Source organism: Ambystoma mexicanum, chromosome 1q (genome assembly GCF_040938575.1).
Source record: "Ambystoma mexicanum isolate Mex_15411 chromosome 1q, UKY_AmexF1_1, whole genome shotgun sequence".
NCBI classification, from domain to species: domain Eukaryota; kingdom Metazoa; phylum Chordata; class Amphibia; order Caudata; family Ambystomatidae; genus Ambystoma; species Ambystoma mexicanum.
The window spans coordinates 423,505,417-423,530,187 of NC_090922.1; the positions used below are offsets into that span (position 1 = coordinate 423,505,417).

Sequence of the window (24,771 nt, forward strand, 5' to 3'; positions counted from 1 at the left end):
GGCCGCTGGCCTCGGCCCGGGCCTAGTAGGCCGCTGGCCTCGGCCCTTACAAGTAGGGAGAGTGGGGGGTGGTACATACTCTTCACTCTTGATATATAGTTACATTTATATATATTCCTACACTTAGCAGCCCGCTGCCTTAAGGTGCGTATGGAGGCTACCCCTTTTCAATTCTGCCCCAAGTGCAATCGCAAATACCCTTGGGTCGACAGGCACGCCACGTGCAATCTCTGCTTGCCGAGGGATCACCCCGAAGCGAACTGCAGAGCGTGTAGTAGGTTTAAACCTAAGACACTTAAGGACCGTTCGACAAAGCGTTGGGCCCACCACGCCAGGCAGGAGGCCATGGCAGCGGAGGGCGCCTTCAGCGATGGCAGCGACGCCGTACTTTCGGACGGCGAGGGCATTACGGCGTCGAAAGACAGCCGACGAGCGCAGGTCCCCGACCTCGGAAGGTCGTCCGGCAAGGCGGCTATGGGGAAGACCCCCGGCGACGCAAGCGCTACACACCTAACACACACTAAACACACTAAGACCAACCGGACCTCGACGACGTCGACTTCCCGGAAAGAGGCACAAAAAGAACGGTCCGACTCGGTGTCCTCTGGGCGCTCTCGATCGAGATCGCCTCACGACGCAAGGCAATCATCCACTCTTGCCAAGAGTGCCTCGCTACACACACTAACGGAAGTTCGATCGTCGGGAGACGAAGACGACTTCCACCCCCAGGCCGCGCTCCAAGATACCGAGACCGCGGTTAACATCAGTGAGGCCCCACGCCCGAAGCACACAGATACCTCTCCAGACCCTCGACGCCAGGCGTCGAAAGTCTCTGGGGCCCCCAAGGGACAGGGAAAACATTTTTCCACGCACGGAGAAGGGGGGAAACAGCGGAAAGCACAGCCTTCCACCCCTGTAAAGCCTAAGCAGACAAGCAAACACAAGTCTACCCTTAAAGTAATACCCTGTTCCAGGGAATGGTCCAGTGAAGACATAGACAGGGTTATGTCTAGGATGTCTTCCTTGGCTGATTTTTATGATAAGAACCCAGAACACTTTCTTTCATATAACCCTCAAGGGGCCACACCCTCAGGCTCCTCCGATCCTATCCCGCTAAGTAAAGAGCCCCGGGTCGAAAGACCTGAACCCTTCAAGGTTCAGCCTTACTCCACTCCATATTCTACTCCACTCCCCAGTTATCAGGGACAAGTTTTCCCTGAAGAGGACCAGGAGTTTGCATTTATGGAAGAACAAACCGGGACAGATTACTATGCAGAGGATGAGGACCTGGAGGAGGGAGAAGATGAGCAGGAAATTTACAGAGTAGATTCCCCAGTACAAAGCGAAGCCCCAGTTACTGACTCTCCAGTTGATAACCAGCCCCTCCTTAACGAGGTTCTCGCTCGAGCAGCGGAACACTTCCACATCGACACCCACGGTGTACAGGAGGAAAGGGACTTCGCGGAGGAGTTTGTAGGAGAGAGAAGACCGGTCGCTCAGACCATCCCTATCCTCAAATCCATCCAACGAAGAATAGATCCTTCCCTGGTGAATCCTAACCTCACCAGAGCTGTCAACCCCAGAATTGAAAAGATTTTCCGGGCAGCCCAGTCTGACCCTCTGTATATAAAGGGACATCTTAAACCAGATTCCCTAGTGGTGACCAACACTAGAAAGAGGGCTGGCACGCCCTTATCTTCATCAGAAGCTCCTCCCGACAAGGAGAGCAAAAAACTTTACGGGTTTGGCAGAAAGGTAGCCTCAACGTCCGCCTACCAAGCAAGGATTGCGAATTCCACCACCCTGTTGGCTAGTTACAATTGCCATCAATGGGAAGAAGTCGCGGCGCTCATTGCCTCTGCTCCAGAACCGTTAAAGGGCCAGCTGGCTCGGATCTCGGCAGAGGGGAGAGCCGTGTCTGGTTGCATTTTAAAAGCAACTTTCGACGCCGCTGACAACGCAGGGAGATTGATAGCAGAAGGTACTGTTATCAAGAGACATGCGTGGTTACGGCAGTCGGGATTCAAGACAGAAACCCAGGCTTCTTTAATAGACAAGCCAGTGGAACCCGACCTATTGTTTGGGAAAGCGGTCGAAGACGCACTTAAAAATGCCAAAGATGAATATGAGACTCTCAAATCCCTTGGCCAGCTTACCAACAAACCCCCTAACCAGAGGGGGAACAATAATTTTCGTCGCCCACGCGGCCAAAATTCACAAAGAGGCAACTATGCCCAGGGACAAGGTACACAATGGAATAACAACCAGCAGTCTACCCAGAGTTACGGCAGGGGTAACAAGAGAGGTCGTGGAAGAGGCAGAGGCAGCCCCAACAAGGGCGGGGGCACGCCTCCACCAAAACAGTGACGCTCAGTTCAGGGTCCCTTGCCACGCAACCCCAGTAGGGGGACGCATTTCCACCTTCACCCAGGCTTGGGAAGGGATCACCTCAGACAGATGGGTGCTGTCAACAGTATCCGCAGGATATTGTATAGAACTACTGCAGCGTCCCCGGAATCATCCTCCACGACAAAGAGTGCACTCCCTAGAGCATCAAAGGATCCTTCTCGAGGAGATCGCCATTCTGCTAGAAAAGGACGCGATAGAACTCGTCCCAGGACACCAGGTAAACAAGGGTATCTATTCAACTTACTTCCTTGTGCCAAAGAAAGATTTGACAATGCGCCCAGTATTGGACTTACGGCCTGCCAACAAATATGTCAAGCCCCAAAAATTCCGTATGACCACGCTACAAGAGGTAATCCCCCTCCTAAAAAAGGGGGATTACATGGCAACCTTGGATATGAAAGATGCTTATTTTCATATTTCCATGCTCCCAGCGCACAAAAAGTACTTGCGCTTCAAGGTGGACAGTCGCCACTACCAATTCAAGGTACTGCCCTTCGGGATAGCTTCAGCACCAAGGGTATTCACCAAGGTACTGGCGGTGGCGGCTGCACACCTACGCAGGGAAGCAATCCCGGTGTACCCTTATCTGGACGACTGGCTCATAACGGGGGAAACCCCAGGAATTTGCAGGTCAAACATTCAGAGGACTATCGACCTCCTCCACGAATTAGGCTTCTCCATCAACGAGAAAAAGTCAAGTCTGGTGCCAAGCACCTCAAAACAGTTTCTAGGAGCTATCCTAGATACTCAGAAAGGATTGACCTTCCCTTCGGAAGAGAGAATTCGGAATATACTTCTGCAAATTCCGCATTATCAGTCAGGTCAACAGATAACAGTACGCAAAGCTATGCGGTTACTGGGCATGATGGCGTCATGCATTTACCTGGTCCCCCACGCGCGTCTGCGCATGCGTCCCATGCAGGAATGGTTGGCGAAACAGTGGTCTCAGGCAAGTGGTCATTGGGACGATCTAGTGGTCGTTTCGCCAACACTCGTACAGAGCCTACACTGGTGGACAAGAGAGAATCTCGCAAAGGGGAAACCCTTTTACGATCCCGAAGTACAAGCCGTGGTGACTACAGATGCATGCCTGACTGGGTGGGGAGCTCACCATCTCCACCACACAGCTCAGGGTCTCTGGTCTCACTCAGTAGCCAAGAACCACATCAATCTGCTAGAGCTTCTGGCAGTATTCCGAGCGCTAAGGGCGTTCGAGCCCCATCTACTGAACTTGTCGGTGCAGATCAGGACGGACAGCACGACAGCCATGTTCTATCTGAACAAGCAAGGGGGGACTCGTTCGCCAAATCTGTCCAAGCTTGCCCAGAAAATATGGATATGGGCACTCAGACGGAACATCTTCCTGTCATCGCAACATGTTCCAGGGGAGCTCAATTCCCTAGCGGATGCTCTAAGCAGAAACTCCCTCCCAGAAGAACACGAATGGGTCCTTCACAGAGACGTAGTAGAAGATCTCTTCTCTCAGTGGGGTTTCCCCACTATAGACCTATTCGCCACAAGCGAAAACAAACAATGCCTAGGATTTGCATCCAGGTTCCCCCAGCCGGACTCCCAAGGGAATGCCCTGTGGATGAACTGGTCAGGGATGTTTGCGTACGCTTTTCCACCAACTCCTCTCATCAGGAAGGTGGTGTACAAGATGAACAAGGAATCTATGACGCTCATCCTAGTTGCTCCCATGTGGGCGAGACAACCATGGTTTCCACACCTACGCAGGATGGCGGTGTGCGAACCCATCAGACTCCCAGCCTGGTACAACCTACTGTCCCAGCAACAGGGTCAAACAGTGCATCAGGAACCCAACTCTATGAACCTAGCAGCATGGCTCCTGAAGTCATAGAGTTTGGACATCTCAAATTACCACAGAGGTGTATGGACATTCTAAAGGAGTCCAGGAAACCAAATACAAGGCACTGTTACTTTGATAAGTGGAAAAGATTCGTTATCTGGTGCCAGAATAAACAAATCAACCCGGTTGATTGCACTCCTTCCAACGTTGTGACATACATGCTCCACCTGCTGGATGCAGGGTTGGTTTTTAACTCGCTGAAAGTACACCTGGCAGCCCTCTCGGCTTACACCACATCCCATAACAAGGTCTCGTGGTGGAAAGTACCAGTGGTTAAAGCCTTCATGGAAGGAGTAAAGAGACTTCACCCTCCTATTTCGAACCCACCGCCAGGATGGGACCTCAACGTGGTGCTAGCTAAGCTCATGGGACCCCCATTCGAACCCATGCATAAAAGTAGTCTCAAACACCTGACTTATAAAACGGCCTTCTTAGTAGCCATTACCTCCATAAGAAGGGTCAGTGAAATTCAGGCTCTGTCAGTGCAGGATCCTTTCTTTACTATCCACAAGGACAAACTGGTTTTACGCACACACCCTAGGTTCTCACCTAAATTCATATCCAAGTTCCATGTAAACCAGTCCATCGAGCTTCCGGCTTTCTTCCAGAACCCGCAAAGCTCGGCTGAGGTGAAACTACACACCCTAGATGTGCGTAGGGCGGTCCTATACTATGTAAATAAAACCAGACCGCTAAGGAAAACAGATCAACTGTTTGTCTCCGTAGCTACAGGCAGAGAGGGGGATCGCGTCTCTAAGGGCGCTATCTCGAAGTGGATTATCAACTGTATACAGCTGTGTTACTCTCTTTCTGACAAGACTCTGCCTTTTACGCCAAGGGCCCACTCTACTAGAGGCATTGGTGCCACTCTGGCTTTCATTGCAAATGTTCCCCTCGACACCATTTGCAAAGCGGCTACTTGGAGCTCTATTCACACTTTTACTCAGCATTACTGCATTGACACTCATTCCAAGACAGATACACAAGTGGGACAAGCGGTTCTAAGACACCTGTTTGCTCATGACCCTTCTCACATCCCACCTCCTTCTTCTGGTACTGCTCGCTAATCTATGCACAGCATGTGATCTAAGCAGATTCCACAAGCCTCAGAAGGGATACATTACTCACCGTAATCGTATTTCTGATGCTTGTATCTGCTTAGATTCACATGCGACCCACCCTTCCTCCCCTCCGAGAGAAGGCGCATGATTGCTTGTAGTCTTACCTTTTCTGTCTATCTGCTTGGATTATCTGTACTCACGCTACTCCTCATGCTTCCTCATGTCAGAAAAAATACAATCTGAGGATCCTACACGCGTGAGGGATCTTGGGTACAGTGGACGTCACACTAGGGATAGTATTACTGGCACGCCTGTGTCGACGCCCATTTTCGACTTTCGAAAAACAAACTGTAATACTCCGCAGCTTCCACTAGATGTCGGCCTATGCACAGCATGTGAATCTAAGCAGATACAAGCATCAGAAATACGATTACGGTGAGTAATGTATCCCATATATCCTTCCTCTGTCCGCTCTTGTAATAGAAATAGAAAAAATACTATTACTGGTGCAGAGCGGGTTGTTTAGTATTGAACACCATGCTGGTCAAAGAGTGATATATAGATCTGAATTCATGGCAAGACCTCCTAAAATTAGCAGGTCACTTTGAGAAAGCATCACCTCGGCTAAGTCTAGAGGAACAAGTTGAAGGAAGTGTTGGAGTCCTTGTTTTAGGAAGAAAATCCATGCTAGACTTAAATACATTCGATTACCTGGATTTGTATTTTTACTTTGGTTCACTTGAATCCCTCCACTGTTTTGCCTGCTTTTCCCTCACCAGAAGGACATGTGGACCAGAAGTTTACAAATCTCTGTCGAGCGGTTTTGAAGGACAGTGAGAGATTGACCACCGTCAGAGCACCGTCAGAGCAACACATCCTCCACCACCACTACTGTATCATATAGTGCATTCTTCAGGTGATTAACAGTAGTGCCATCTTTCTCCGTCAACAATAGCATTGCTTTTCAAGCTGCGGCGCCACCTCCAGCTGGCACATGCTTATGCTACCATTCAACACTTTGCAGACATCTAACATTAGCATCAAACTACTGCCATGATGGTCTCTAGTTGTAGTCCTGCTATCAAACAAGAGCACCACGCACGGCACCAAAAATCAGAAGCAGCACTGTTACCATCCGCATCGACAAGGTTCTCAACACTAAAATTCCTGCACACTTTTCCTTGCTGTACTTTTAGGCGTTTGTGTGAGATTATTGACACCCTGCTTGTGTAGGTTGATGAAATAATTGTGTGCCCCAGCTCAAATCTCTGCTGTCATTATGTGATGTGATTCAAGGCACACAGTATTATCAAGTCTTTGGCTGGAAATGGCAGACTGCAGCAGAAGTCAGACTTGACTGCTGTCCTTTAGGTCTTCGGGAGGGTGGGAAGCTGAGACCTGAGAGTGGAGAGAGAGAGAGAGAGTAACTTTACTTTGTTTCTTTCATGTGTTTAAGTGAAATGTTTGTTTTCATGTACAGTGCAGTAATGGTGTGTTTCGGTAGAATCATATGATCTTGGTTCAGCGTGAGGGGTGGAGCTGCAACCTCAAGTGGTAAACGTACAACCTAACGTTGTATGCAATATTTAATTGCAGTGTGTACTGTACAGAAATGATACATTGTTGTTATGTTCTAGGCTGTCACCGATGACCCATGAAGTGAATATGGAGAAGTGGGTGTTGCATATAAAAACTATCTTGAGACATGCCAGGAAATTAAATATGAATCATCCATTGCACTAGAATGGTTCAACTGGTTGGTGCTTCAGAAGAGACAGCACCCGTCTACCAAACCACAGGCGAAACATCGGGTGAAAGTGCAAGTGTGGGGCATTCATTCTGTGGGTAGTTCTTGAAACAATACAACAGTGTTCACATCAGGCAGCTCTCTTGAATATAGTTCTCGATAAGCACGCCATGCTGTCACCCCAACACCACTTTACATTGGACTTTTCGTCTTACGGCTCCGGAGCAAAATAAAAATGCACAATGACCTTGTTGATCAAGCCCAGCACAGCATTACTACCAGCGTATACTGTGTAAGACATTCCAAACTTAACTGCAGGATTGACCCTTTTATAGATCTGCATTGCTGTGCTGGCCATGCTGCAGCATTATTATGCCTGACGATGGTCAGTACTGCTCAGTGATACTTGTATAGCTGCCAATGGAACACACTTTAGTCCTCCGCATTTTGGATATTGTTGCATGTCAGAAGAAGGACGCGGACACTCAGAGGACATTTTCAACGTGTGTTTATTAAAGAATAAGAATAAGGCCTAACTTTATCGCTATGCGGTATTCACTGTCTATTTTACAAACTAAGGTGCTCGTCAGTCATCAGTAAATGTCCAAAGGAATAAGTCAGCTGTCCAAAACGAATGCTAATGGGCCTTACCACTATTCTAAAAAACTTAGGTCAGGATAATTACTACCTTCTCCTGTTGGATGCTTCGCGCACATCTGTTCTTTATTCTTCCGAGTTTCTTGTTAATGCTCAATTTTCAAATATTCTCTCGTTAATTTCTGACTAGTACTTGTAGATCTCTTTGCAGATTTCTGGCTTTCGTCTTTGAGGATTACTTTCTTTGGCCTTTGTTGAATTCTTTGATTCGGACTAATACGTTCTGGGTAATCGTGGAAAGTGTATTTTCCTATGTCTTGTTTGCAATCAGGCTTCAGCCTTTCATGGCATAGTCTGGCGTGAATATAATTTATTCCTGAAGCTTCGCTGCCCTTTTACTTATAATATTCTTTCTCTGTTACACTCCCCTCAATGTTCAGGATTACTTCCTTTGGCATTTGTTGAAACCTTTGATTCTGACTAATATGTTCTGGGTAATTGTTGAAAGTGTCCATTCCTATATGTTGTTTATTTTCTATTCAATTATGCTTCAACCTTTCTTGGCATAGTCTGTCTTGTATGATATTTATTCCTGATGCTTCTCTTCTCTTCTCTTCACGTTATAATATTCTTTTACAGTTATATTCTTAAAGGATAGTTCCGGGACTTTTTTTTTATTGTCCCTACGGTTCGGCAATGTGTTTTTAAGCATAAATCGGTAGATCGTAGAAAACTTTCCTATGGACCTTACCCGACTTTTCGTCCATTAACGCACTCGAAATCAGCCGCCATTTTGTGATAATCCTATCATTTCCCCCCATCGACCTGGCTCACCTGCGTTTGCGGCACTAAATCATATCCCCCGCCCCTGAAACAGACTTTATCGAAACATTCATATTCCCGCCTCTATCCGTGACGTGACTGTGCTGCGTAGGCAAACGCGCCCAGGCGTCTTCTACGCGACTCCACACAGAACCCGGAAACCAACACAGATCAGCTCACAACACAGCGCGCCACAATTCGGAATATGAAACTGTACTTTTAAATCAAACCGCAAGATTGTAAATTTGGTAAAGTACATTTATTTGACATCAAATGTTTAGAGAATATTCAGCGATTTGCATTTTTCTTTGCTCTCGATCCAAAATAGTTCGTCTTGAGGCAAGCGATGTTCGTGTGCAGTACACAGGGTGTTGGTTTACGATAAAATAAGCTCTTCGGTCGCACTGATAATCGCATGGCTGTTCCAACAACGAGGCACTAGGCAACCACAACGGTATGTATGTTGCATCTAGCCGTTAGTAACGCGTAAGGGAATACTTGTACTTGGCGATCGTCCCATAAAATGGTCAGGGTGGTAACGTTGTTCACGCGGAGAAGCAACTGGCGGTTGTAAAAGCCATCCGCCGGTGTCTGGTACTCGTGACACATACAATAATGAAGGATGTACCTGTTTTAAAAACATAAAAAATGAAATTAGTCTCACCATCAGATCTTTATTAAAATTATTCATTTTATATATTAGGTCGGGAAATTATTTCATAGCTAGGACAGTGCAACTGGGTATTATACGTCATTTCCAGTAACCCACCCCCTCTCCTCCGCCTTTTTCAGAGCCGCCTGAGCGCCAGTGGACCACTTCGTCACTGATATGATATAATATGGCATTTGCAACGCGCCTATACACAAGTGTTTCAAGGCGTGGCGAGGCAGGGAGGGGGGGGAACAAGGAGAAGACAGACAACGATCCTACTAGGCCAGGTGTCATTCAGATCGCGCAAGTGCAGGGGTAGGGGGAAGTTAAAAGTGCAAGGGGAAGGGGAGGGGGGAAGTGGAGTACAAGGTAAGTAGCATAAAATAATAAATACATAGGGCCAGCTGGTGGCGAGTGCAAGGTAAGTGCAGAACAAGTGCTGGGAAGGGGGGGCTGTAGGATACTGAGACAGTCCCCCAGTGCAGGGGTTGACAGGGAGGCAGTGCAGGTGGAGAGTGGAAGGGCCCAGGACCGAGGTCGCAGACAGTGGACCAGTTGTAGCAGGGGAGAGGGAGAGAGAAAGCAGAAGCAAAGAGGAAGGTTTTGAGGTGCTTCCGTAAAAGGAGATGGTTCTCCTCAAGATAGTGCGCGGTACAAAACAATATGCCACATAGAACGAACAAGTACAACTTAACCCGTCTTTAAAGCTACTGTATAGTAATTAAATTGCAGTATAAACTCATCTAAAGAGTTACTTACATTATATTTGCATTTTCCATTGTGTCTGTGCGTAGGGCAGCCCCGAAATACCACTCCTTCTATGCCGACGTTATTTCTTCTAATGAACGAACATTAAATGGCTTTCGTTTCTGAAATTATATTCATTATCGTTTCTTACGTTATTGCACCACACCCCCAAAAAGAAGTCTTTCGGGATGGTCCCGGCCTGTCAAGGTCAAATAACAATAGAACCTTATACTGAGTCGTGGGCCATTCCGGCACCCGAGCAAAAAATCAAAGCAGCTGACCTTCACTTTGAACGAGCACACATTCCTAGTTAGCTACATTCAGTGTAAGGCCATCTCACAGGACTTGAAATTTACACTCCATCTTTGCATTTTGTCTGCGTGCTTTGCAGCCCCAGAGAACCATAAATACGGAGACATTCTATATTTTTTGAAAAATGATTTATATTACTGTTTGGTTTAATTTAATGCGCAAATGAACAAGGTTGGATAGACACTGAGCAATCACTTTTATTTACACAATACATAGCTACACATATTCAATGGGCCTGCGACATGAGGAGACTCCAGAGCAAAGTCACAGGTGACACCCGGTTGGTTCGCACTACTGCACGGTGAAGGGAGGGGCAAGGGTGGAGAGACACATTGCATGTACACTGAGCAATCATTTTTATTTACACATTACATAGATACACATATTCAATGGGCCTGCAACATGAGGAGACTCGAGAGAACAGACAATCAAATTACAATCATTTAAACTGTGATGTGTATTTCTCAATGAGCTCTGCTTTAGGTGGACATGGAACAGAGGCAATGTTGGGTGGCAATGCAGTTGTCCCCTGCACAGGTTCGTTCACAACTCCATGTATGTGCCTATCTAGGACATCAACAATAAGTCTCTCAATAAACTCATATTGCATATCCTCAAACACTGGTTTGATCACCCATTGTTTACTTCTTTTAGTGAAGGCCTTATTGTAGCGAAGCGTCCCTAAAGTTCCGGTCGTCCTACTTTGTTGACGGCCAACATTATGGTTATGTGCCAAGACCGCTAGAAGAGTCCGATTTATCATGCCCTCCATGCCAAAATGCAATCGTTTTGGCCTGTACTTTAGGCACATATTGTGGAACACCTCCAAATCTCCTGTGTGGCAGAATTCCGTGAGTCCCCTCAAATCTCTTGTTATAGTTTTATCAAATACAATCTTTTCAATGGCTTTGTGAGTGGGTGATGAAGGAATCAACCACTTCTTCTTCCATGCCTCCTCTGTGGACAAATGGCCATGTTCACAATTGTGGAAATGTTGGTTTGTGGTCCAGCGGTGAACGTTGCTACAGTGTAGCATTACTGACCGCCATTTTTCCAGTAGAATTTCCAACGACCCTCCACATGTTTTTGAGCTCCACCAAAGATGGTTGCTGATTGACTTGGACCACTGTGAAATACCTTGCATATCTTTTTTTCTACCTGCAGCCGACATTTTTTTATTGATTGTTTTTGCAAGATGCCATACGTCAAATTGGTGATTTATATTTTTGTACTCTTCTCTCATTGTCTTGGCAATTGAAACGTGTCTGTCCGTGGCTATCAGGTCGATCACCATTCCCCGCGATTGTAGTTCTTGCAATGATGCTACAAAGCCAACTTTCTCCATGGCCACTGAGGATGTACTTTGTGACGCCTGCACGACCACCGAACTCACAACTTTCTTACTTTCCATGTCCTGAAAGTGGTAGGTGCAGTACTTGGCTGAAAATCCTGGGCTGTCGCACTGTCCATCACCGGCTAGCCTGAACCGTTTGCCCGCGAATGTACTTTCAATAGACATTTTTTCCATTCTCCAAGCTTCGCTAATGGCTGGAAATAGATAATCGGTTTGGTATTTGTAGAACTGAGTTTTCGCAATGAAATGGATTCCCACAAACTGAAAGAAATACTCTAACTTTTTAAAACTTGAACCACTGAAAAGTGCGGCCGCTGCACAAAGTAGATTGCCTGCTGGCAGTTGCCCCAGCATGGGTTGTGCAGACCATGAGAAAGGATGATATTTTGTACAGGTGGCATGTATTTAAAGGTTAGTGCCTCGAATTGCACGAGTCACATTAATCAATGGCTCCCCACATACTTCCCCACCAACCGAATGCCCACATTTCATCCTAATAATAATATCAATCAAACAACTATCGAATACAATGAATTTGGCCTCTTTCCTTATACTGTCACTCTGCATCCCAGCTGGTTCGGCCTGTAACATTGAGGACATGTCACTCACATTAAAGGTACAATCTCTGATATCGTCTTCCGCTATGTTCAGTGATATTGATGGTGTTTCATTGTCGTCCATTTCATTCTCTTCCATTGCAACATCTGTTCCTTCTCCGGCGATGGGAGAATACAACAATTTCTTCAACTTTCTCGCGGTCTTAGTTTTTGCGGGTGTGGATTCTGTGAATTGATCTCCGACTGCATCCGAACTACCAGGAGGACATTCACTATCAATGGCTGGTGGTGTTAAAGCTCCGTTGTCAATCACTTCATATTCTTCCCATTGGCACGATGCATCTCCAGTCTCAAGTCCCTGCCAAAAGGTTTGACAAGCAACATCTCTCGTTCGCTTCACTGTCTGTGTGGATCTAGTTCGTACACCCACTCGCAACTAGAGGACAGATTGGAAAAGGGATGTTCAGTTTAAACACAACTTACAGTATTGAACTATTAACAGTGAAAAACAACATAATATAGTGACCAGGACACTAACCTTCTTTTGCTTTCTTTTCTTTGAAACTTTCTTGCCTCGAACTTCAACATCTGGACGCTGTTGGTCCGACTCGTGTGTGCATGTCTCCACTTCCTCTTGCGCAGCAAAGACTATATTTCCATGATAAGCACATCCATCACGCACTGACGCTCCATCGACTCCCTGAAACATAGAACTTTCATTAGTATGTATAATAATATTGAAAACACAAAATGTACTTGGGGACCAATACCCACGTACATCTCAATAGCAAAACACGAATGAACGCATTGTGTAGAACATTCAAACGACAATTATTCACACATTGTTGATCTAGTTAGATGGAACTGTCAAGATCCATACCTCGGGCTCCGCATAGACTTCCATTGATGATATTATTGAAGATGACGCTTCATCAACTCCCTGAAACACAGTAATTGCATTAGTATGGTTTTCTATTTTGTTAAAAAGAACATAAACTTTGTGCAGGCGTCAACGGCTCATCTAAATAGACCTGCACAAATGATCAGTTGTCTAAAATAAATAATGGATATCTAAATATGATTCGATTTGCTCGATCGTTGGAAGTGGCACCACCCAGAGATCTGCATCAACTACTAGGGGTGATGTTTTTGTAGAAGAAGCTGCGTCATCTCCCTGAAACATAGTACTTGCGTTAATAAAGAAGGAAGTATAGCGGATGTAATCACGTCATATGATCTCGCTTGATCGAACAGTCAGTATCCATACCTCGAAATGCATAAGAACATCAAGGGACGCTGTAACTGCGGTGCACACTTCTGCAAGCTGTTGCGCCGACCCGTAACTGCATGCTCCCCCTTCTTCTTGGACTAATGCTCCATCGACTCCCTGAAACATAGGACTTTCATTAGTAATGAACACAATATTGAAAAAAGAAGACACATAGGAGGGCGACGACAGAAGGACATATCAATGGCTAAAAACGAAAGAAACATTGTGTGTAACAATCACGCTACAAGAATGCAAGATCTGATGATCTCCATCGATGGAACTGTCCGGAAACGTACCTCGAGCATCTGAGTGACATCAACGGTTGTCGTCAATGCGTTGGACTCCTCAGCATCTCCCTGAAAGACAGTACTTGCATTATTTTGGATAACAATAATTATAACTGAAAACAAAGACTAGAGGACGAGTACTAGGGTGTACCATTAGGTAAAATAATTACACGATAAATTAAAACTATTGATTTACATGCCTAAAACAAGTCAGTGGCAGAATAGCTAAGTAAGATTACCCGATAGGCGCTTGAAGTGGCTGATGACTGCAATAACGACACGGATGGAGAATCTTCCACCTTCATATTGAGTGGATACATAAATGGGGAAATTATTGTTAGCTAATGCTACACACTACCGCAAGGCCGAGAGCTAAATCCGTAAACTTGACTCACCAGTGGAGGGATGTGGACGAATAGAGTGGGAATAGCGGTTGAGAGCAATTTTCGCGTCGCTCGCGGTGTTTTCTTCTTTATTAGCAATGATGTGGAGTACATGTCTGAGCTAAAGTGCCTGCTGCAGATGCGGTATCGATCACCCCTCTTGTCCGCAAAGACTTCTAGGACTCTACTTTTAAGCTCAGACGGTGGATATCCGCAATATCGGACCCATTCTCTTATCTGATCTATTGTCTTAGGGAAAACATGCATTATAGTACCTTCAGATTTTTTATGGGTCTTCGAAGGGCAACCGCCAATGGAACAGGCAGGCATTGTGGAAAGTTCTGAAAAGTAAAGATCAACAATTCTCTATGAATACCAATGTGTTAAAAAATTAAATGACACATAAAAGGTTCAATGCAAGGTTCGTTTTGGTTCTTGGAACTATACAAGTTATTCACATGCGGATAAGTATTTGAATAACTTTAAAAAAATAGAAAAATAATTTGACTAAACTCAGAACATGTGACTAGTTCCTTGCATGTACTGTCTTGAACGAAAAGAAAACATGGATGCAATTTGATGCCTACTAGCAAATAGATATAAATTAAAAAATTGGACGCAAAATGATTATGGTACATGGCCTTACCTTGACGAACAAACAGTTAGATGCAGGGATCAGAGTAGTTTCTTGTCGTAGAACAGGGAGCAGTTCACAGGTTGCAAACTGACGAGTTTGCTCGAAGTGGTCACGGAAGTTCACAGAGACGAAGAGCAGATAACCAGCACCTTCACGGGTTGACTAGCAAAGCGCAAAGAAGTTCTCATTAGAAATATGAAGTGGGTTATAAAGAATTCGAAACAGGGGTGTGTTTGTGAATGAATGACGTGTATATGTCGTGGCATTATGCGGATTGCAGGGGGGCGTCCAGCGTGAGGGGGGATGCTTGGCAGGAGACACGGGGTCTGGAGGTAGACATGGGAACAACAACAACCATGCTCTATAGACCACTTTGAAGTGTACATGGTCTTTGGCACCTCTTGGCCTTTATCGCTCCCTGACAGCTCCACTTGCCAGCGCAAGTACCCCGGTGCGAACTGCCTTTGATAGGGCGGGGGGGTGGATTGGGGCGGTAGTCGTGCAGACAAGACACAGGAAGACTCGTGAATGGAGACACACTTATGTGGATTGCAGGGGGGCGTCCAGCGTGAGGGGGGATGCTTGGCAGGAGACACGGGGTCTGGAGGTAGACATGGGAACAACAACAACCATGCTCTATAGACCACTTTGAAGTGTACATGGTCTTTGGCACCTCTTGGCCTTTATCGCTCCCTGACAGCTCCACTTGCCAGCGCAAGTACCCCGGTGCGAACTGCCTTTGATAGGGCGGGGGGGTGGATTGGGGCGGTGGTCGTGCAGACAAGACACAGGAAGACCCGTGAATGGAGACACACTTATGTGGATTGCAGGGGGGCGTCCAGCGTGAGGGGGGATGCTTGGCAGGAGACACGGGGTCTGGAGGTAGACATGGGAACAACAACAACCATGCTCTATAGACCACTTTGAAGTGTACATGGTCTTTGGCACCTCTTGGCCTTTATCGCTCCCTGACAGCTCCACTTGCCAGCGCAAGTACCCCGGTGCGAACTGCCTTTGATAGGGCGGGGGGGGTGGATTGGGGCGGTGGTCGTGCAGACAAGACTTGTTTTCCGCAGGGCCTCACCAAGGAGAGGCCATCTAACTGCATGTAAGAGGCAGGCTGCAGGATCTAGTACATGGAAGGCAGGGGGGTGAGTTTATAAATACCTCACCCTCCCAGAAGAATATATGGGTGCAGTTGTGGTGCAGACATGTGGTGTGACAAGACAAGGCACAGGAAGACTATTCAATGGAGACACACTAGATTCATTTAAAAAATCAAAACAACCATTGTTAAAATATATGTTGGGTTTTATTTTAGATCTTAATTTCAATTGAACATAAATAATAAACATTACACATTGTAAAGTTCCGGTTGCAGCACATCCAGGGAAAATCCGCGGTATTGTCCACTGTCGCTGGGGAAATGTTGTCTAATGGCAAGTACCGCACAGGCAGGTATTACTCTCCGAGCGCGGTGTCCGAGCCTCCCGTGAAGCCACCAAGTGAAGCAACGATAGGCCACCAGCCTGTACCACCTGTGAAAAAGAAAGATGCAAACTGTATTAAAATGACAAAACTTTCTTATCAATGTCGATTCAGGTAAAAAATGTCAATCTGCTTTGAAAAAAATTCCATCTAGAAAATGCACAATATGGAACCAATTTACATGCGTTCGAATGATATGTAAATGTAATTTTATATGTGGGAGACGACCATGAAATAGTAGTGGCATCACTGACATCACAACCAGAGTATACTTACTCGTTACTCGGATTACGTGGACGAACAGTGCCGCGAAGTTCGTGCATAAGCACCATCATCATCCTCAACACGGTCCGTCTGGCAGCTCGGTGATGCATTGCGGACTTGGCTCGCCTTCCGAAATGTAGGCCAAGCACCCGGAATTTTCACGGCAGCAGCAGTTCTCCTCCTCGGTTGGCATTAGCTCGCACCGATTGCACGTGCACCAGGTGGAGACGCCGTCCATGCGACATGGTCCAGGCTCTTCATCCGTTGACTGGTCCTCCCAACTGCCGTCCGAATCCCCATCGTTTTCGCGTGCTTGCCTTTCCAGTAGTTCCTCCTCGGTGTACTCGGGCTCGTACATATACGGCATTATTGTAGCCATTGTGGTAAAGAAAGTAAAATAATTTACAGAGATGGTACAGGTGTTCACAAGGCCTAGAAGCGGCGAAGGTAGCTGACCAGAGCACAGAAACGAGTCACAGAATACTCAAAGTAACACAGAGAGAGTAATGGAATCGAAAATCTGCTGCTGTGTGTTGTGAAACGGTGTGTTTATACTTATTGAGGAAAGAAGCGTCCTGCCATTTCCATGGTGACACGTCATTAGCTGAGGCGCAGCGATTGTTGACACGAAACGTGCTTTGGCGTTGGGAAATGGGCGATACGCGTCTGCTGATGTCAGGCTCAGGGGCGGGGGATTTGATTTAGTGCCGCAAACGCAGGTGAGCCAGGTCGATGGGGGGAAATGATAGGATTATCACAAAATGGCGGCTCATTTCGAGTGCGTTAATGGACGAAAAGTCGGGTAAGGTCCATAGGAAAGTTTTCTACGATCTACCGATTTATGCTTAAAAACACATGGCCGAACCGTAGGGACAATAAAAAAAAAGTCCCGGGACTATCCTTTAATGTTCCTTGAGAAACTGGGTGTTTTCCCCTCTTCCTAGGATAGTGTGACCCAAGTTCAATTGATCCTTCTCTCAGGATTATGTATGATCCTTCTTCTTACATTAACACTGTTCAAGTTCATCAGATTTAGTTTTGCGATTTCATCATTTGTACTGCAATGAGTCTCTGAGCTTGTTTAATGAGTCCCGCTCGGCCTCCCGGCCCTCCCATTCTCCCTATTACCCTTACTCTGGGGTTGGCAGCCTCAGAGTTTCCAGAGGTTTTAGCCTACAACTCCTATTACACCTTTCTTTTATATTAGATAGGGCATAAGGGCAGCCATTTGCCAGATCATCTAGGGAGTCTACTGTATGAGTAGGGAAGTGCCGAGGATGATGCAAGGAAATGGGGCTTTCAACATGCACATTTTCACTGGACCAAATGTTGGTGTTTTTGAGCTTCCTTGCCCCGATCATCTGGGAGCAGCTGGTTGCCTACGCCTAAAGTTTAGGTATATCAATTGAGGTGCCCTTTGAATTTTCCTTAGGTCTGCTTGAGCTATTGTGGCACTGTTTCCTTCGGAGATGTAGGGACGGATACTTCTGAGGAGTCAAAGATGGTAGTTACAGTTTTGGCTCAACTGGTTAACATGGGCCTTAGAGTTCAGAGTGGCCTTCAACTGTAAACCCAGAGTCTTCACTTTAGTTTGGACTGGTACGATGTTGTCTCCGATTGTAAAAGTCTCAAAGGTCAAGCTCAATTTAGCCCGAGCCTGTCTAGAGCCAAAAATGAGAATTTCTGTCTTGTTGCCATTGGATGACATCCAGAGTTCTATCTGATGGTAAATATTGGAAAGGGATTTATTGTCCGTTAAATGATCCCCTGTGGATTCTAGAACCAGCTCGGTGTCATCGGCATGTTGGTGAAAATACATCCATATCATCCAGGAGAGAACAAAGTGGCCTAATGGAGAGATTAAACAAGATGGGCAACAGACTAGCCCCCTGGGGGACTCCACACCCGATAGGGGCAGATGGCATGTTAACTGAACCCCACTGGATTTGGATTCTCATCCAGATAAAAAAGAGTGGAACCAGTTGACCGCCCCCTTTGGAACACCGTCCCAGATGACTTTAGGAATGTAAGAGGCATCAGTGATCCACCAGATCGAATGCCGCAGACAGATCCAAGAGGACCAGCAGGCCTCCTTTGCCCATTTTGGTCACCTCAAGCATGTGTGATTGTGGATCTAGTGAAGCTGTCTTAGTACTATTCCGGGATCGGAAGCCCGATTGTCTGTCATGGAGAATGTTGTGATTCTCCACAAATGTTTGGAATTGCACACAAGCAAGCCTATCTAAGATCTTAAGTAGAAACTGGCAGATTGTTATGGGTCTGATATTGCCCGGTCCTTTGGATCCAGATTGTTTTTTTTTTTTTGCAAAGGAGTAACTACAAAGGATTTGATTGAGCTGGGAATCCTGCCATCTCTGAAAGAGGCATTCACAAATCTGGTCAGAAAGGGTGCGAATAGGTCTCTATGTTCTAGGATTAACTTTGGGGGAAGGATGTTTTCACGGCATGAAGTAGGATGCATGGACGAAAGAAGTTTCTGCATATCAGGGACAGCTATAGGTGAGAAAGCTAAATGTTCAGGACCTTCTCTTCTAGGTTCCTGGTGCTGTTTCTCTAGAGGGGTAGCAACATTGGGCAATGCATCTTTAATTTTCTCTCTGGCCTTGGTTATTCTAGCCACAAAGGCTGTTTCTACTGCTATAGCGTCCTGCGTGGATGGGACAAACAGAGTTAGAAGATCCTTGGGCTTGTACTTGCGTCTAAGGATTTCAAACAGTTTTTTTGGGTAATTGGACGCCTGACCGAATTGTAGTACTCCTTTTTAGTTTCAATGATTTTGTTTTTATAAGTTTTGTCTAGATCCTTCCAAACTCTTTTGCTTTCTTCAGATTGATGTTTCAGCCACTGAAGTTCCAATTTACATTTTTCCTTTTTTATCAATAGGAGTTGAGGGGTGAACCATTTTTTATGGCCGGGGTTATCTCTCACGATTTTACGCCATAGAAGGTGTTTTTCATTAAGCATCTTCAAGAAGGTACTCGAGAATGAGGTAACCAGATGCACAACGCAGTCCCCACTCTCAGTTTCGCTCATTACCATATTTAAACATAAGGATATATCCTGAGCCTGTATCCTGTTGAAGTTACAGTTGGTGCTAGTTTTGGGGGGTTAAGAGGTTTAACCACAGCTTCTGGCAGTTGGAAATGGAAGCTCACAACGTGGCGATCGGACCAAATAAAAGGTGAAGTTTGGTCGAGGATGGTCAGAATGTGTTTCGTGACCACCAAATCTAACATATGGTTCTTATCTGTAGTGGAATCAGCAGAAACAACTTGATAATTCAAGTTGTTTAGAGTGCATTCTAGATCGATAGCTGATTTGTCTGTCTTTTCATCTCTCCAATAGTTTAGATCCCCAAAAATGAGAGGCTCTATTTTGGCCCTCGAGGGGACGGAGGATCTGGGTGATTTCCTCAATAAAGTCTGGCATAGGCGATGGAGGGCGATATATAAGGATGAAATTCACACATGAGTTAGGGGTTGGGGTCATTTTCATGTGCCGAATCCCACATCCATGTCAGGATATGGGGGAGACAGAAAGTCCAAAATCAGCTTTTGCTATAATTGCCACTCCTCCATCTTATCCTTGTTCTCTGTTTTTACAGAACATGGAGAAACCAGGAGGGACTGCCAAATTAATAGATGGCCAGCTAGTGTCCCTAATCCAGGTCTCTGTAAGGAACAGAAGGTCAAGTTGGCTGCCCAGGATTAAATTATGAAGATCTTGGGTGTGACTAATTAACGATCTGGTATTCAATAGAGCAGCTTTCAAGTTAGTTCCTATCCATCTTAAAGTGTCTGAAGGATATTTAGAAGCAGTCCATTGAGGGCATTTCAAGTCCTCAATGTGAGAAGAGATGAGGCATTGCTCAATGGTTCTCGTGAAGTTCATCCACAATCACCAGTTAAGTTCCATCAAGAGGCGGCATGGAGCAGACATTATCCAGAGAACATTTACATTGAAGGCACACATTGTAGACTGGGCAAGGCAATCAACCCAATCGTATTATCCTTGAGTGGTGAAAAGGCATATTACCAGGACAGTTGGCAATTTTTGAAGGAAGTTCTTAGGCTCATGGGTCTTGGAGTCAATTGAATGCATTAGATCACCTTGTACTCAACCCCGACATCAAAGGTGGCTGTCAATGGTTTATGATCAGAGTCATTTGCTTTAGGGAGGGGTAACTGACAGGGTGGTCCCTGCTCTCCACTATTTTACACCTTGGTTATGGAAATGTTGGCAACAGCTATGAGGTCCAACCCAGGTATTGAGGGCACTATGGTGGGAGATATACTACATAGGTTAGGCATGTTTGCAGATTATGTCATATTGTGCATGTGTGAACCTTTGAAATCTATCCCTGCACTCTTAGAGTTTCATAGGTGCTGGGGTTTTTTCAGGATTTTGAGTAAATAAGACAATAGGCTCCGTGAGCGATACAATATGGGTGAAGTTGCAAACTGTTTCCCTTAAGGTACATAGGGATGACATGTGTTACCTAGGAGTCTGGTTGACTATTGACTAGCTCTCTCGGGGAATCACATAAGTCAAATATGAAGGGACATTTTCTCTGATAGGGAAAGGTGGTAATCTCCATCTTTATCTTGGATGGGGTGCTTAATGCCTTTGAAATTAATGTGTTGGCAGGGTTGTTTTTTCTTTTTCAAATGTTAACAATAATTGCCCCTGACGAGGCCCTCTAACTCTCTATAGAGGAAAGTGGGGAGATTCTTTTAGGTGTGTTTCCAGTTACCAAGATACCAAGGAGAATCCAATGTCATCCATTGTTGGCTGTGTTGTGAGATGTATGGAGAGTGAGCTACGAAACAAGTTATCTTAAGACTTGCCTGTTCCCATTATGTTGCTTGTTTGGACCTCCAATATGTAACTTCATGCATGAACCTCTTTGCTTTCGGATATGGTATGATTCTGGGTTGGCAAGGGAAGGACAGATGTGAGACACAGGTCTGGGAAGACAAGAGGAAGGAACGGTATGATCCATGTGAGGTAGCCAATCACTTTGCACAATATAACTAGGATGTGTACAAGCATGGTGACAATACAAATACAGGGGTCTTTCCCGATTAGTAGGGCATTTCGGTTTAAACCCTATTTCAGATTTCTAATCCCTCGAGCTGAACAGTATTTTGATTTCTTCTAGATTAGGATGATCTGCTCTGTAGGGAATTAACCCCCTTTAAAGAAATGATTACATACACACTGTAAGGAACTCATGGTGGCAACAGTAAAGACAGACTCAAGTGTTCACAGTTCAAGGGTGTTTATTAAACTGTATGCAGGTTGGAAAAACGCCTAATCTAAACCTAAATCTAAAATGAGATCAAGCGTCGACCTTCAAATGAAAAATAAGGCAGTCCTAGTGGCGTTGTGTCAAATAAAAAGAGACTAGAACAAGAAAAACGAGTTGCCAATCATTACACCTAATAAAAAAAAAAGGTCCAGGATAGATTACAAGAAAAGAAAGAAGTGTTCACAATTAATATGTCAGGATGCGGTAGCCTTGGTCTCCCCTCCCCATGTTTTGAGCACGGGGTAAGGCGGAAACTTGGAGCACAGTACACTCTCGAGCTTCCCCAGCACGAGACGACAGTTTCGCTTTCAGCTATCAGGGCGTCAATGGCCAAGTCTTGTTTCTCCTGAAAGTCTCTTGCCTTTGAGGACCTAATGTATTCACGATAATCAAAACAAAAATTCCTTTAACAAATGATAGTTCGTATTCTTGTGATATTTAGGATGAGAGTTCCACACTGCTGGGTCCCACTCTTCTGGGCGCTGACCCCTCTTGAATCTTAACATCATTCTGTTGGGTTCACTATGGTTTTTCTCTACCACTTTAGGGCGATGGCTTCCCACACTTAGATCCCCTTCTGTTGGACTCAAATACACAAAAGTACTTAGCAATATCAGTACCTTTGGTTCTTTACTTTGGGTGAAGGTTTCACCCTTGGGTCCCCCTCTACTGGGCGCTGACCCTTCACAAATTGTATTCCACAAATCAAATAACAGTTCCTTTGCTGAATGAACTTTGGGTGAAGGTTACACCCTCGGATCTCCCACTTTCGGGCTCAGTCCTCTATCGACTGTTAGCCTCCCTCCGCTGAGTTCACTGTGGCTTTAAACACAATCTTCCTCTGTAACCCTCACAAATCTTAATGTCTTTTTAAACAGTTTTTTCTGTGGACTTCCCTCTGCCGGGTTCATGCTTGTCAATACACTGTTCTCAGGTATTTCATGCTTTGCCCCTTTTCGTCAGCATCTCTCTGCCGGTTCACTCTTGCCAACTTCATCAATCGTGCCTTTCATGATTACCTGTCAGTCAAAGTCTTTCGAATGTACAGAGGATTATGCAAGACCCCCGTATGACCACTCTGACTGTTCCTTTACAGCCTTCCCAAGGCCTTCTGGTAATTACAGTTTCAAAAAATGCGGGCCTGACCAGAGTCTCTCAGGTTATCACCCACGTGGTGCTTGATCCTTCTGCAGCTCATCTTCCCTTTTCTCAGAGTTCTTAGAACTTCCCCTAAATTGCTACTTTGCGGTTCAGGTTAAACACAGTTTAGTTATTATCGGTTCTCCCCTCGACTCACCGGCTGTGATGAACTGCTTGACTTTTCAGCGCAGCTGGAGTCAAGGTCGGTACCACGGTAGCAGACGTTTGTCTCGATCTTGCTTATCAGTGTGGGCATGCTCTGTGTACGGTTAACATCTGTTGCAACACACTTGGGCTATTGTCCACAGCCTTACAATTCCCTCTGCTGAGGTTTTGTGGGTCTGATTCGAAAAGGGCAGGTCACTTCTCTCATTGTCAGCCTCTCGATATTTGCCGCCTTTCTCCTCCTTTTGAACTGCTGGGTCTGGATAGCTGTTTCGTTGTGATGTCTGCTTTGCTTGTGCTGTGCTCTCTTGCTCCACCTTTTATCCCTGTGGGGAGAGTAAAGGGACATCAGGTGTGTGTGATTCTAGTTAATGGCCTGACTCTGCCTGACCCATGTGTCGGGAAATGTCAGATGAACAGCTCTATGTGTCTGTTGTCTTTGGTGGTGCAAAAAGGTGTTTGATTGGAAAGGGAGAGTTAGAGTGTCAGATTGTTCTATGGGGTAGGATGAGGAAACAGTGCTATATGGAATTACAACCCTTGTATTAGAGGGGTTTTTGGTGAACTCCAAAGAGTGGGTTTTGGAGGGGTTTTGAAATGAGTAGGAGGGTTTGTGAGGCAAACTGGAATAGCTAGTACCATGAAATGAACAGAGGGAATTGTGGCAATGGTAGTGTTTTATTTGAGCAGGTTGGGAGTGCGGAAAATAATAATCAGAGGGACGGGAAGAAAAATGGTTGGGAGTATTCAGTTTGAAAGTGGGAAAGCAAGGTTTCTCTGAAATGTGGTTTTCAAGTCTAATGGGGTACATGCTCCTAGCAATATTTACCAGATATGGAGGGGACGTTGGGTTGGAACAGGAGAGATCTAATCGGAGGCAGGGAGGCAGATGTAATACAGCATAAAAAGGTTTCAGGGATCTCGCCCTCCTCTCCTTCTCTGGTACAATACTGCATCTCCCTTGGGTTATTCCCCCTTGTACAACCTCGCATTCCCCAATCCCAGTGAGCCTTTCTCGCTCTTTCACCAGATCTGAGTTGGGATCTGAGTGGATCAGCCCTTCGTTGGCCACCTGAATAAGGGTTTCTCGAGGTTCACTATGTGAGGTCCCCTCAGGCATTTCACATACCATTCCCCTACGGTGGTTGGACAGTGGTGTTTCATCTGGATATTCCATGGTGGAACATCCAGTTTGTAAATCCAAGCATTCCAGCACATAACTGGGATTGTAACCTCTGGGACTTTCAACCCTTTCATGGTTGTGTGGGGCGTACGTGGGAGATGATTTTAAAAGTTCTCTCACATCTCTTTCTCTCTCTACTTTCCTTCCCTTTTCTTGAGGGTCCATTCCGTGGCCCCACCCTGCACAGAATAGGCACTGTTCAATTTGAGAGATCTCTGATTCATCTAGGGACCTGGTAGATGTGAATTCTTTCCTGTTTTTATTCAGAGGGCTAAAAAAATTCCAGGGTGTTAGGGTTCTCTAGATTTTGTCTCTTCTTGTTAATATAGGGGTCTTCTTGCATCTCCTCGCTTGGATTTTACACCTCTTCCCTTAATGGTTCACTCTCTATGTTCCCCTCTGAATAGTAAGGATGGGGTTCCTGAATTTCATTCTCAATAGGAGGGATTTTACGCCCTCCTACTGATGTTCTACTAGGTGACATCTTCCGCATG

The 24,771-nt window shown here is 45.7% G+C and overlaps 1 protein-coding gene across 1 annotated transcript in view; it reads left to right on the top strand.

Moving 5' to 3' along the window:
- The window catches only part of LOC138528235 (galanin receptor type 1-like), a 1,147,458-nt gene that overhangs the window by 365,611 nt on the left and 757,076 nt on the right, over positions 1-24,771 (top strand). The gene's annotated exons all lie outside the window — the stretch shown is intronic.